This window comes from Artibeus jamaicensis, unplaced genomic scaffold, assembly GCF_021234435.1.
Source record: "Artibeus jamaicensis isolate MK-2021 breed Jamaican fruit bat unplaced genomic scaffold, CSHL_Jam_final contig_452, whole genome shotgun sequence".
Lineage (NCBI taxonomy): Eukaryota > Metazoa > Chordata > Mammalia > Chiroptera > Phyllostomidae > Artibeus > Artibeus jamaicensis.
Genome location: NW_026521837.1, coordinates 11,069,267 through 11,085,397, shown reverse-complemented (window position 1 = coordinate 11,085,397; position 16,131 = coordinate 11,069,267). Strand labels below are relative to the sequence as shown.

The window sequence follows — 16,131 nt, the reverse complement described above, 5'->3', positions numbered from 1 at the left end:
ACCACAAAAGACACTGAATAGTCTCAGTAATCTTGAGAAAGAAGAACAGAGTTGGAGGAATCATGCTACCTGATATCAAAACCACATTGTACTGGCATAAAAACAGACATATAGGTCAATGGAACAGAATAGAGAGGACAGAAATAAATCTACAGCTTATGGTCAATTAATATTTGACAAAATAAGCAAGAACATACAATGGGGTGAAGATAGTCTATTCGATAAATGGTGTGGGGAAAATTGGACAGTTACATGCAAAAAAATTAAACTAGACCACTTCCTTACACAGTACACAAGATAAAACTCTACGTGGATCAAAGACATAAGTGTAAGACTAGAAGCCATAAAAATGCTAGGGCAAGGGAATCAAAAGAAAAAAAATAGACAAATGGTATTACAGAGAACTAAAAAGTTTTTGCTCAGCAAAAGAAGCTATCAGCAAAATGAAAAGACACGTCACCCAGTGCGAGAATATATTTTTCAATTCTACCTTTGATAAGGGGTTAATACTCAAAGTTAATAAAGAACAAAAACAACACCAAAAAATAATCAATAAAAAAATAGACAAAATATATGAATGAGTAATTCTCCAAAAAGGACATACAAAGATGGCCAATAGACCATAAAGAGATGCTCAATGTCACTAATTATCAGAGAAATGTAAGTTAAAATCACAATGAGATGTCACCTCACACCTGTCAATGGCTATTATCAATAAATTAAAAAATAACAAGTGTTGGTGAGGATATGGAGAAAAGGGACCCTAAGGCTCTGTTGGTGGGAATGCAGATGGGTACAGCCACTGTGGAAACAATATGGAGTTTCCTCAAGAAAAAAACCCCAGAAAATTAACAATTGAACTTCTTTATTATCCAGCAGTTCCACTTCTGGGAATATATCCAAGGAAACCCCAAACACTGATTTGAAAGAATATGTGCACCCCTATGTTCATTGAAGCACTATTTATAAGAGCCAAGATTTGGAAGCAGCCTAAGTTCCCATTAGTAGGTGAGGGATTAAAAAAATTTTGGTATATTTACACAGTGGAATACTACTTGGCCATAAAAAGAAGGAAATCCTATCTTTTGCAACAGCATGGACGGATATAGACAGTATTATGCTAACTGAAGTGAGCCAGTCAGAGTAAGAAAAATACCATATGATTTTACTTATATGTGGAATCGAATGAACAAAATAAATTAGCAAGCAAAATAGAAACAGACTCATAATAAAGAACAGACTGACAGCTGTCAGAGAGGAGGGGTTTGGGTATTGGGGGGAAAAGGTGAAGGGCCTAAGCCACAAAAAGAAAAATAAAAAGAAACCTCACAGACACAGACAGTGAGGTGGTGATTACCAGAGGGAAAGGGCCAGTGAAGGGAGGCAGTAGAGAGTAAAGGGGGGAATCAAAGGTGACAGAAGGACACTAGACTTTGGGTGCTGAACATACAATACATTATATAGGTGGTGCATTAATAGAATTATACACTGGAAATCTATATAATTGTATTACCCAATGTAACCCAATAAATTCAATAAAAATAACAAATGTTTAAGATTCTTTAAAAAATACACATATCTTTCTTTTTAAAAATATCACTTTATAATTTGCAAAGCATTTATATTGCCATTATCTTGCTTTTATTACAGTCCACATTTAAAACAATCCCTCTGTCATTTACTTTAATAAGCAAAGTCTTCATTTATAAACCTCTGTTGATTTAACTCCTGTGATATTAAGTTTCTATATTTGGGATATCACAGCCATATAAAAATATTTTCTAATAAAAATTGTGTAAACAAGAGTGTGGGGGAGATATTTAAACTACCTAAGAAATGAAATTGTTTTTAAGCACTTCATATATACTAACCTGATATTACAAACCTGAAGTAACTACTTAAACAGAAATCATGATTTAACACAAGATCCATAAAACCTTTATTTTGAGTAGTATTAGTTGTCTTTACTTCAGTTGGTAGGGGCCAGTTTTTATTAAAAATGTAGTCAGCAGTTTCTCTTACATTGACTGCCTATGAGTTGCACCATAAGAAGCAACAACCTCTCTTCTTCCTCTCTTCCATTTGCCTGGCAGCCACAAAGCGGCAACCATGCATAAGCACATCTCCATCCACGTTTGCTGAGCTGGTGTCCAGATCGACAATGGCTGCTGGGATCTCTACTGCCTGGAACATGGCAGACAGCCCATTGGCCAGATGCCAAAGATAAGACATTGGTGGGGGAGATGACTCCTTTGACACATTCTTCAGTGAGACAGGCACTGGCAAGCATGTGCTGAGGGCATTGTTTGTAGACCTGGAAGCCACATTCATGGATGAAGTTTGCACTGGAACCTACCACCATCTCTTCTACCCTGAGCAGCTAATCACAGTCAAGGAATATGCTGCCAATAACTATGTTCGTGGACACTACACCATTGGCAAGAAGATTATTGACTTCAACGTGGACTGAATTTAGAAACTGGCTGAGCAGTTCACGGGTCTTCAGGGCTTCCTGGTTTTCCCCAGCTTTGGTGGCGGAACTGATTCTGGGCTCACCTCCCTGCTGATGGAGCATCTCTCTATTGATTATGGTGAGAAGTCCAAGCTAGAGTTTTCCATTTACTAACCCCCCACCACCCTCACGTTTCCACAGCTGTAGTGGAACCCTACAAGTCCACCCTCACTATCCACACTACCCTGGAGCACCCTGATTGTGCCTTCATGGTTCACAACGAGGCTATCTGTTGAAGGCTATAAGTTTGAAGTAGTAAGACAAATTTTAGATAGACTACCTGGATTCCTTAAATAATTTCAGGAATAAGTCTTATTGGGAATAGAAGTATTAGTTGTCTTTTTTTGTGTGTGAGGCAGTAGGCTGAGGTACTCTGATATAAATGGTTATTTATAAAAAATCACATAATGTGGTACAAAGTAGCAGTGAGACTCATCTAATTCCATGCAGAAAGAATAATTGATGTGTTACTGCTCTATTTCACAATTTAGTTTTCCTACGCATGGGAGATATGCTGGGAATTAGTCTATTCCATCTTCTTAATGAGACTTATATATTACCTCAGATAATGTGTCTCTTTTCTTCAAGCAGCAGGACTAACTGCTTTACTGAAGTTTTCAGCTGTTACTAGGAAAAAAATTACTAATAGATATAAAGGGAATAATCTTATTTCTCCATGTATCTATGTGCCCAGACAAAGTAAGATGGCATGGATATGCTGCTGTTATGAAAGAGGCATTGACTGCCATAGTTCCTGCGCAAGCTTGTGAGAGCTGCCTGCTATTTCCATGGAAATAACAAGAGCTATATGCATGGCAGTGTTTACTTAACTTCATGATATTATGGGAGACCTCAATAACTCTGAGAAGAGGCTTGATAAAAATTGAGTGTCATTTAGTCCTGATAACAATAGTCAGAATGATTGTGTGGCTGGTTTCTTTATTCAGAAACAGGTCTGGTAATACTATAGATGTGTATGTACGAAATGGAGGCATTTGCATAGACTGCTGTTTCTCAGCTTTACCCCAAACATGACATACTCAGCCTTTCAAATCTGTTCCAAATCTTGATGAACTAGAAATGAAAGCAACCTACCTAAGGGGGGATCTGAAATATTTATAAAAGCTTTGATGAATGATTGTGGGAGTGCTATTTTCCATGCTTGAATAGCCTATTATATTTTTTTAGTAACTAAATTGTTCAGAATACTGGTAAATCGTGAAGAATTTTACCTTGTATATGGTGGCAACAATACTGGATACTATGCTCTATCTGTTTCTCGATGCATAAAAAGGGTAAAATCATCTGATAAAGGGTCACTGAGGTAAAGCTTGTAGTCTATAGATCACTGTAAGCAACAGCATCCTATATACAGTGAGTGGGCACATTAGCTTAGCAACACGGGTAATGGGAGGAACAGATCCACATGGCCGAGATGATTCTCCTGGTTGGTTCACTTTCTAGGAGAGGCTACACTCTGTGAGACTATAATGAATGTCCTTTGAAGTGATTTTCCTACATAATGAAAAAAGAGGATTTATGGTTTTACCCAGTTATTACAGTGAGGTATAACCTGCAACACGAATCAGGAGAAATTAAAATATAAGAATTGCTTCTAGATTCCTTGTGACATTAAACACCATGTTACCTCTCAATAGGTCTCAGTGATGGCCCACAGAACTCTGCAGCTCTCCCTGGGTCTTTCATATGTGAGAACTGGTTTGAGATGCATGAACAAGATTAGCTGCTGGAAGGGTGACTATCTCAGGTAGAGGGTGGAAGAAGGAGGAAAGAGGATGTCATTGCTTAATGTCACTAATCATAGCCTGAGACCACTGGGCAGAGTTCCTATGTTTCTAAATTTTTAAAATAATTTATTACATTTGGATTCCATTTTCTTTCAGTTCTGGAAAAAAGCTGCCTCTAGGCATGCAGAAGGGAATTATGGCAAAGAATATCCAGGGAGATCATATCTAATAAATGATGGCAGGGCTAAGACCCAGCAGCCCTCTGAGATCAATGGTGACTATCCAGTTTCTCTCCCATCATCTTCTCTTGCCCCGTGTCAGTCTTATCACTTTCACTTGTGATAAATCAGGATATGAGCCATATAGAACACGGAGGCTACATAAGGTCAAAAGGCATAACTCCAATATACTAGGTGTGTTAGAGGGCAAAAAAATAAATGGGTGATAGGGATTCTACTCACGACACTATTGGCAAGTATGCAGGTAGATGCAAGGCATAGACATGATAAATGGTGATCAAGAAGAAATCAAAGAATGATAGATACAGAAAAGGTTTAGGACATGTGAAAAAGGGGACATCATTTAAAGACTGAGATTTTTGGAAAAGAAAGTATAGCAGTTAAGAGAATGAGTACTTGAGTTAGACTAACTTCAGTGGAATCCTCATTTTATTACTTCTTAAGCATACCTGCAAAGTGATATGATCCCTCTGAGCTTCAGTTTTCCTAATCCATAGAATGAATAACAAACTTAAATTGTATTGTGTATGCAAAGATCTCAGCATAATCTCTGATGTATATTAAGCTCTCAATACCACATAGATATTCTAATCATTATAAAGACTAAGATGGCGTATCTATGATGACATACTAGAGTTGATTTGCAATAGGCTTCCAATTACTTTTTGCAGAACTAAATACTGATACAGATGATGGCTAATTCCAAAACCACAGTGCTGTCTGAGGTCAAAGGTCCATTTTTATTAGCCTGTGAAGTAGTGAGATTTTGGGTGAGGAAGCAGGCAACTGAGAAAAGCCTAGGAGAGCAGGGAGGTAGTGAGGATGACAGCATGAGGCTTTCAGGGGGCCAAGCCAAGGGTCAGAGGCCTTGTGAAGACAGCAGGGACAGCCTCAATTTCAGTGTCATCATTTACTAAGTTCTTAACCATGTTTTCACTAACCTTTCACTGACCTGGGTTTAGTTTGAAGGACAGAATACTACTGGGGATGAGGACGCTTCATTTCAACAGAGCTAGCTCACTCCCTAGAAGTCTTGTCAAGTTGAGACCGAGAAGGCCACCGAAGGCCCTGTCACTGTACAGCAAGTTCACAGCTGCACAGGAAGCAATGCAGTAAATCACTGTCCTTCCCGGGAAGGCTGCAATCAATAATGCCATCGAAGCACTTCCCCCAAACACCCATAACTGCCTGGGACTGTGGGAGACCCATTACAACAGTGAGGATTTGATGTGAAAAATGAGAGGAATAAAATAGTTCAATCACCAAAAAGAAAAATACATGAAAAGCAACACCAACATAGGTTTAATAATGAAGTGGTATTCTCACCCTAGGAGAGTTCATATATTTAGAAGTCAGCCACAGAAGAAGTCAACAAAGAGCTCTAATGAGTAGATTTTTTTTGTTATTTATGAGAATCTGACCCCTAGACATTTCTTGGATCAAAGTTTAAATTTTATCCTGGGCAGAGGAAACAAGGTTGTCAACACATACTCAGAATTCACAGTACTTGATCTTGTCATCAGCAGTATTAAAAATTTACCTTTATTGACAATGTCAGTGCATTTCCACATATATTAGCTTTTGGGGACTTGAGAACAACCCAGGCTCAGGCATAAATGTGAATTGGGAATTCCAGGTAGAAGTATTGCAGCATAATTGACCCTAGAGGTAATCTTCCTCTAGGTATTCTTGTGACACATCTTGTAGCAGCAACTCCTGCAACTTTCTTCACATTTCCCAGACCCTGACCTGCACTTTCACCTGTATCATTCTTAGCAGATCTTGCCTCCCATTTTATTGAGCAGATTAAACCACTGGGTAGAAGCTTTTTCATCTAAGTGACATCTCTCTTTCTTCTTTCCATCCTCTCACAATGAGTTAACTTTTTTTGTTACATAAATTAATCCCTTTATCATTGGCTAGCAATATTTCACATTGTGGAGCTTCTGCTGGTCTTTCAATTCCTTCAGTCTTCTGATGGCAGACTTTACTGTGACAGCAGAAGTGGTGTGGTAGGTCCGGGCACCACCTGTGACTCTTGTCATGCAGGAGCCACAGTACCAGATCCCAGTGGCTCGCCTCTTCATCTTGGTTTTGCAAGAGAAGGAGCAAGTGAACTTGGTGTGCTGTCTGATCTAAATTTGCTTCGCCATTTTCCCGAGAGAGGCACCATAACAGGTGCCATATTTACCGACAATTCCAACTTCCTTGGTGCATTTAGCCATTTTGCTGCAAAGGAGGTTGGACTTCAAGAACACAAAGAGTTAACTTCTAACAGAAAGCCTTTATTTGTAATGACATGTGAATATTTTAAGGATTACCCACGTGTAGGATTATCAAAATCACTTGCATTTTCTTGGCTACAAAACAGACACTCTGACTTATTAGTTCTTGGTCGACATCTGGAAATCTGTATTTTTAAGCATCACTTTCTCCAGGGAATTCTAAAAATCAGACTAGTTTGGGGGAACCAGAGATATACTTATTTTTTGAATTCTCTCCAGAAGATTGCTTACAATTTTCTAATGACTGTTTTGTTCCTTCACTGAAGTGATTTGTTTTACCTCTTCCAAAGGACCGCAGGCTCCCTGGGTCAGGTAATGGTATCTTAGGGATCTCTGTGTGCTCTGCAGTACTTACCACAGCAGTTTGCACAGAGGATGCATTCAATCAATACACTGAATGAAAGGCAAAGCTAAGGGAGGGAAACCACATAATATGTGCTCACAGGTGGCATTAGGCAGAAATAATTGCTAATCATTTCTCATATTTATTGAGCACCTATCTCTTCACCTGCATTATTTACTTTTCAGTGATTTACTTATATAATTCTTGAAATTGTGCCTATGAGCTTGTTACTAACTTAATTTCTATTTTTATATACTTAGAAACTCAGGAACTGGGAAGTGGAGTGATTTGTGTAAGATCACACAGCCAAAGAGTGATGTTTTTGGTTTGTCTTGTTTTTGGCAGGGTGAGGGAGAACAAAAACCCTGCACACAGAGAGCACTGTGGAGGTTCATTAAAGAATCATTACTCCACTCTGTGGAAGAAGGGTGAGATCTCTTGGTCAAAGTGATCAAACAAAAGTGTTACAAAGGAGTGGCTATTTGCGGGGAGGCTTTAAGTTATTGAGGCAGAAAGAAAGGGGGCATAAACATTTCAGGAGAAAGAATGCTGTGCATAGAAGCATGGCCATGGTGGGACAGTTTCTGGAGTTTGCCCCTCTGTTCCTGTCATTGGTTGGTGGAAGCTCAGCGCCAGTACCACTCTTTCCTGTATATCGGATTCCAAGATTGAAAAAAAAGAACAGATGACTGACAGGCCAAGTCTATGAAGCATAAATATTAATTGTGATTGTTTTCTAGTCAATCAGTAAATTTTTATTTTCCCCTTAAAAAGTCATTCAAAACACACTTCTTCCTACTTCTTGGTCCATGCCTCACTTGTAAATGATCAGTTCCCTTATATCTTGCAACTTTGATGTCTCATCATTCAGTCCATTTTCTAAAAATCTTGTATCAGAAAACTAGTATATTCTAACCATACCAAAGAGCAAATTTTAAGTAACAATATAAAACAAAACTGAAATGGTTTTTAAAATCTCACCTATCTCTCTCTCTGTGACCCTGCTTCACACACACACACACACACACACACATACACACACACTCACACCGTGAAGGAAGAATGAAAGACTGGCATTGTGGCCCCCATCTAAGGGACCTAACCTACATAATAAAATAAGGACAATCACTGGGATAAAAGTAACACTTTGAGTTGAGGCCAAATGTGACTATAGCTGTACCCACAATCATTACTTGGTAAACATTCTTGACTACTACAATAATATATGAAAATACAAAATGTTTATTGCAATGATTTATGTTTTCTTCTGGGTCTTCTTTAACATGTAAAAGACCCACAACAAAACAAGAAAAGTAATTCAGTGCTCCTCCTTGCCTTGTCCCCTTGTTTCTGTTAGGCTTAATATCATGCCAAACCTTACAAAAAGAATGAATCACTTGGCACACACTGAAGCTATTTTAAGGAGTTAAAACAATACAAATGAAGAAAAAAACCATAGGGAATTGTAAGGGAAGTATGCTTTCTATCTTATGTACATACTTTAAACAAAATCTTGGTTGAGATTCCTGTAATCATTTAGTGCTTTTAGACAATTTTCTCACTGGCAAAAGAGACTCTAGACTTCTGGTCAAAGACATGTTCTAACTAATTACAAGTAGCCTCCTCCAAACTCCCCAAGGAATCATCTGAATGATGCAGAGAGGTTCTTGTTTCAAAATTCTGTCTGCTTTTCAGTTTGTGAAGTCTCATGAAATTTTCTGGGTAGAAAACATTCCATTGATGTTACTTGTCATGAGGAGTAATAATTTACATTTGAAAAACCCACAAATTAACGGCTGGCCACACACAATATTTGAGGTTTTCAGGCTGGATGCCCTTGCTACTTCACGTGTTACATCCTTTACCAAGTTATTAGACAGTGGCCTGCTCTGGGCAGATTGTGCAGCAGCAGCTCTGCACAGTTTCTCAACCAGTCAAACTTCAGAATAAACTTAAACCCTTTTTTTTGGTGTGTAACTGTGGTTAATTTAAAAGCTCATCTACTCTTGCTGGTAAATAACTTCTGGTTGTAACACTTTTTTATATTTACTACTTTTTCTAGGCATTTATTACAATGTCCTTAGTTGTTTGATGTCATATCCCTCCCCAAAATTTACTAATCCAAAACCCAATGTAACCAAATAGTCTCTTTTTTTATTATTATAAACATCTGCTCTGCAACTTAAAAAATAGTGCTTAACCTTATGGCGACACTGTAAGAATTGAGGAGGTGTCTTAATCTTTTTGAATGTCTTTAAGATAAATGACTTTAAATATAATAATATTAATAGAATTTGCACTTCATACCAAAACAAATTCACTTTGATTTTTAGTATGCTATTTCTCTGAACAACTTAGAACATTTTATATTGTATATAACATTACTTGGGAAAAGATATGTACAGCAGTTTTTGTGCACATAAGGTGATTAGTCTTTATAAAAAGTACAAAACTAAGTGAAATGGTGATTGTCTACTTTTCAAATGGTGATTGTCTACTTTTTTCAAAGTGCCCTATATGTCATAAAGTTTATTTAACAAACAATTATGAGCAGCTAGTACATGCCAGGCCTAAGCTGGTATTGGAGAAAAATAATAAGCAACAGAAGATGGTCTCTACCCTCACCAACCTTATATCCCATTGGTGAAGACTGGCAACAATCAAACAATAATACAAATGTAATAGCAACACGTGTGTAATTTGTGGAGTTCATAATAATGGTATCTAATTCATTAAGAAAATTTTAGGGGTCAGAGGAGATACATATATGTTTTGGAGCAGCATTCTGACTTTAAAAATTGTTTTCATAGTTAAACAAAGCAGAATGGAAGGGGCATTATAGACAGAGGCACGATTTTACTTCCAGTTAAATTACATGCTCTTGAACAATTGCTTCCAACTTTATTTCAGTGGAGTAACAGGACTTGAGATAAATGTTTCAAAAAGTGTTATGACCAGTTCTAATTGATGCCAGGTCACATTTTATTTATTTATTTTCTATTTTAGGAGTATTTTTATTTTATTTTAGGACTAGAGGCTATTTATTCAGAGTTTGCTATGTAATAATGTAGTTAATTACTGTAACTTGACATTGATAGAAGAGGAGAGTTGAAGAAAGTAAAGAATGAAGCTGGGTTTGGAATTCAGTAATGGTTTGATGGTGCTGCTGTTACGATGGGTAGATAGCTAATCATTAGTAAAGGAAGGAAGCAGAGGTAATCAGACATTGATGAACATAATCAGGCAGGGAGCATCCCTTTACCAGGAAGCTATAGCATTTACAGACCCATTTACACAGTCCAGGGGACTGCCCCCCAAAGAGAATTAATCCTAGGAGTGGACAGGACATCTCCCCAGGAGCACTGCCTGCCCTCTGGTTCAAGATTCTCTGGTGAGAAGGGGAATGGGAAGAGGTAAGCCCATGCCAAGTAGAAGTAAAAAATGGCATAGGGGATCATGCTGTGACCATAGAGTCCTGTCAGCCCAACTAGGTGGTAGATCCATCAAAACCTGAGAAGGCTTGGGTAGTTAACTGGTTATTTTTAAAAACTTCCTGGTTCATTCCAAGCCCAAGATAATATAGTCCAACTAAAAGGAGTTTCTTTCCCTCTCTCTGCACACCCCTCTGCCCTAGGAATACATCCTTGCTGCCTTTGGTTTCACGTTCCTCCATGTAGGTCTAGCAGCTACTTGGACTCCAAACACAGGCTCCAGGAGGGAGTCTGGGTATAGCAGCTGAGCCACTAAGCTATCTGGATAGGGACTGAGACCATTTGGCAGCCGCTTGTGGACTCCAAAGCACCAAGCTTGAATATGAAACAGAGACTCTGGACACTGCTCTTTGTTTTGGTCTTACAGAGGACATGGTTAAACTTTTTCCATGGCAGGATGGATGAAGATGGGCCATGAAGGGGCCTTCTATTTCCACCTGAATAAATCCTGCCGCAACACAATTTCCCATGCAGGGGTCTGTGCAGTGCTTTTCTCACGATTCCATGAAAGAACCCCATTTCCATCAGCAAAGTGCCATTTCATGTAGAAAACAGTAGCTTTAATTTTACTAACCCACATCACCCCAATAAATTTTATTTTTAAATTTTTAATTTACTGACTTTATTGGGGTGACATTGATTAATAAAACCATGCAGGTTTCAAATGTACAAGTCAGTAAAACATCATCTGCAGACCTCATTGTGTGCTTACCACCAAAAGTCAAATCTCTTTCCATTCCCATTTACTGCCCTTTTACCCACTTCTACCTCACCTCAACCCTCTTTTCCTCTGGCTATAAAAAGTATTACATACCTTTTGCTAGATTTAGTTTAAAAAGGTTAGACTCTTGTATAATATGCACACATATACACAAACAAGGTAAGAGTGGAGAAAGTTCTCCTTCAACCCTTTGTAAAACATCTGTAACTTTTTTGTTAATACTTGCCCAAAATTACATCTATTAAAAAGAAGTAATTTCTTAGGAAATTTTTAGGTGAGAAACATGGTTGACTAATTAATATAATTACAATGAATAGAACCACCAGACATCCAAGTCCATTTTAGTTACTAAACTGAGCAAATGAAATAGCCTTACTATGTGACAAAAATGGTCTGAGAAGAACATTAGTTTAAAGTGACCTTTGCAATATACCTTATCAATTGGTATAAATGATGCTCACAGCAAACATAAAACAAAACTGTCATGACTACTAAAATGCTTTGTCTTTCTCTTTCATTCAATGCTTTGTACTTTCTGAATCTTGGCAGTCCTACTGAGACCAAATTCAGGATTGAAAACATTCCCTTAAACAATCATTCCTGAGAAAGATTGCAACCCAAATATATAACCCAAAGTTCAAGAATTTACAGGAAAAATGTCTTTTGACCTGTGCATGTTGGGAAACTTGACTATCCTGCTTTGTGACATTTATCCCAGTCACTGGAGTAACTCAGTTAAGGTACCATAAATAAGGTATGAAGTAAAGCATTCTCATGCCATAGCTTTATGTGACTGTGACAGCAATAGCACCGTATTTAAGGGCAGACATTGCACTGTATTGGTTTTTGTAGTTATTTCCCAGCGTGAGGACTAGGTGTACTGTTACACAATACATATCTGTTAAGTGAATATTTTATAACTTCCTCTTTCTTCCACAGAAGGATTTTCATGATTCAGGAACTTGAGGATACTGCTTGCATTTTGATTTTTCTCAGTTTTAAAAATCAGCATTTAGAATATACCAAAGATGTGTATATTTACAAGGAGAATTTTCCGATTCTTTGGCACAGAAATCACCTGTTTCTCATTGTTACACTAACTGCAGTAGCTCCATTTACCTTGGCATTTCTTCAGAGCTAACAGAAGCAGACAATCAAGCCCCTGATGTGAACACAGGGGAGGCTAACTGGGGACCACTCTAGGAAGTCTGATAATAATCAATGCTTAATGTCTTTTACCTTTTGTTGAAAAAGTTAACTCTGTAAATGGCAACAACCACAAAAATAAAACAGAAAAAGAAATATACCATAGATAATTGCAATTTTCATCTTCATTTTAATTGCAAATATAATTGTCATTTTTAAACAATACATTTAATCGAATAGTTAAACCTACCTCTGTGTTTAGCATTTGAAACAATACGAAGAAAAGCTGGCCTAGCTCATGTTTCGCTCTTTAAAATCAAGTGCAAATATAGAGGCAAGTTTATTTCCCAAGCTTCACAAACTGTGATTTCCACTCATTGGAGTATCTGCCATTAGGATGAAAGGGCCAGCCACAGCCCTTTGGATATCTTATCTCTAAAAGAAATTCCTCATTCTCACTGACATGAACAAAATGTCATATATTTTTATAAATGTGAATCAGCCTCTGCTGTGTAATGTACCTTGTTAAACCTAGGAAGTTATACTGCTGTGGCTTAAATGTATTAAATAACTAGGAGCCAACAGTTTTCCTTTTACTGACTTTTCTATTCATTTTTTCTCTAAGTCTGTTAAAATCTGCTGGAATTTAGCAAAGTGGATGTATTTAACATTGTTTACAAGGTCAACGATAATATTCTTAAGATGAAGTTTACCTTTTGTAGGCTTTTGGGGGGACTTTTTTCTAAGTTTATTGGGTTAATATTAGTTAATAAGATTATATAGGTTTTAATTGTGCATTTTTATGACACATGATCTATGTGACTACCATCCAAAGTCAAATCATCTTCCCTCACCATATATTTGGTCCCTTTTATCCTTCACAACTCCCCTATCCTCCCTCCTTCCAATAACCACCACACTGTTGTCTGTGTCTATACATTTCAGTTTTCTATCCCATATTTGCGTGAAATCGTATGATTCTAAGCTTTTTCTGACTTATTTCACTTAGCATAATATTCTCAGGATTGATCCATGTTGTCACAAGTGACAGTGTTTTATCTTATGGCTGAGTGGTATTCCATAGTATATATAATCTGGACAACACATCTACTTTATCCAATCATCTTCCAAACACACTGGTTGTTTTCATATCTTGGCCACTGTGAATAATGCTGCAGTGAATATAGGGTGCATGTATCTTTGTGAATGTGTTTTCAAATTTTTTTTGAGTAGATCGTTCAGTAGAGGGATTGCTGGGTCATATGGTAACTCTATTCCTTTTTGAGGAACCAACAAATTGTTTATCATAGTGGCTGTACCAGTGTACATTCTCACTAGCAGTGAATATGGGTTCTTTTTCTCCACAAGCTCTTCAACATGTGTTATTACCTGCCTTTTTGATAACAGCTATTCTTAAAAGTGTCAGATTGTATCTCATTGTAGTTTTTTTATTTTATTGATTATGCCATTACAGTTGTTCTAGTCCCCCCTTCATTCCCCTCCACCCTGCACCCCCTCCCCCGCCAGTCCCCCCCTTTAGTTTATGACCATGTGTCTCAAGTTCTTTAGATTCTATATTTCCCATACTATTCTTGCCCCCCCCATCTGTTTTCTATCTACTATCTATGCTGCTTATTTTCTGTACCTTCTCCCCCCTTCTCCTCCTCCCACTCCCCTGTTGCTAACCCTCCTTGAGATCTTCATTTCTATGTTTCCACTCCTGATCAAGCTGTCCTTTTAGTTTGCTTTTGTTTTAGGTGTGGTTGTTAATAACTGTGAGTTTGCTGTCCTTTCACTGTTCATCTTTTTTATCTTCTTTTTCTTAGATAAGTCCCTTTAACATTTTCCTAATAGCTAGTGAGACTGAGCATCTTTTTACATAACTGTAGGCCATTTGTATGTCTTCTTGGAAGAAGTGTCTGTTCAGGTCCTGTGGCCATTTTTTAATTGAATTGTTTGTTTGGTATATGAGTTCTTTATATATTTTGGAGATTAATCCTTTGTTGGAGTTGTTGTTTGAAATATCCTCTCCCATTTGGTTGGTTACCTTTTTATTCTATCTGTGGATTCTTTAGATGTACAGAAGCTTTTTAGTTTCATATAGTCTCATTCATTTAGTTTTGCCTTTACTCTTCTTGCCTTTGGGGTCAAATCCATAAATTCTTCTCTATGACCAAGTTTCATAAGTTTAGTACCTATGGTTTCTTTTCTATCATTTATTGTCTCAGATCTTATATTTAGGCCTTTGATTCATTTTGAATTAATATTTATTCATGGACACAAACTGATTCATAGGCTATTAGTTTCTTAGAAAATTCTCCTTGGATCAAGCAGTTGGTTATGATAAAATGAAGATAATAATAAAAGAAAATTTACTGTATTTTAGTATTACTGAGTACTTCTATGATGTCAGACCATATGCTAAGTACTTCACACACATTCTTTAGTTCATCCTTAGAAAACTCTGTGAGAAAGTGATTAATAATACATCCATTTTACAGATGAAGGGACTGACACTCAGAGATGTCAGCATGCTCACTCAATGAGGACAGGGCTTATAGTTTTGTTTGTTGCCAGTGCCAGGAATAGCATTTGGCACTTACTAGGCATAAGCACTCAGTATATGTGTACATTCCTAGACTGGAGGAGTGAATGAATTAATATGTAGGATAAGTATAGGGGAAAATTCAGAAAGGTTCTAAGTGATGAAACTGATGACAAAATGTAGAGGATCATGAATAATTGCTTTAAAAATAATTATAAGAGAAGTAATGAAGAAGGCCAGATAGGGAAAATTAACACAGTTCTTAATCAGTAGCTTTCCTGACATGATTTCTCATTAGAATTACTTGGGGATTATTTTTTAAGTAATATATTTATGCTATAAGGAAAAATGCTGTATATAAATGATAAATATCCTGCTTTTCCTTTTTTTCTCTCTCTTTCCCAAACTTATTTTTCAGATTTGGTCACTATTACTAGTTCAACATGTGCCTTTTATATACCTGCACATGAATATACAAATTATAAGCACTTTTTATATTTCACTAAGATCCTATCATAAAACTGTTACGAAATTTTAAAACAATCTTGTAATAATGTATGCCATGAACATCTATCAATGTTAGCACTTCATTCAACTTTATAGACATGCTATCATTTCTTTGAATAATCTCCTCATGATGTACATCCAAATGTTTTAAAAAATATGTAAAAAAAGCTTCAGTAAAAATCCCTGTATGTATGTCCTATACTTGTTCAACTATATTGGCTAGATATATTTCTAAAAGTAAAAATACCAGGCCCAGAGGTAAAATGTTTATACCCATGGCCAACTTCCTCTGAAAAAGCTGTAGCAATTTACTTGAGAAACTTTTAAAGATACAGTCTCCTGGGCCTGTATCTATGTCTACTGAATCAAAACATTGGTAAGCCAAGCCTAAAAATCTCCCTGTATTTAAAGGTTTCCAGGTAAAGCCAGTCAGGTGTGAGACCACTGATCTAGATCATTCTTTTCCTTTTGAGTTAAGTGTGGCTGAGATGAGAAATAAAATCTGTCTCAACACAGAAATTTTTATTGAAATGATAAAATCACTTATCAATGATCACTAATCATCAATAATCAGATGCCTAATCATTTTTATTG

The 16,131-nt window shown here is 37.0% G+C and overlaps 1 protein-coding gene and 1 pseudogene across 1 annotated transcript in view; both read right to left on the bottom strand.

Annotated features, from left to right (window-relative positions):
* The window catches only part of GRID2 (glutamate ionotropic receptor delta type subunit 2), a 1,451,106-nt gene that overhangs the window by 26,676 nt on the left and 1,408,299 nt on the right, over positions 1 to 16,131 (bottom strand). The gene's annotated exons all lie outside the window — the stretch shown is intronic.
* LOC119061904 (60S ribosomal protein L37a-like) lies at positions 6,419 to 6,724 on the bottom strand (annotated as a pseudogene).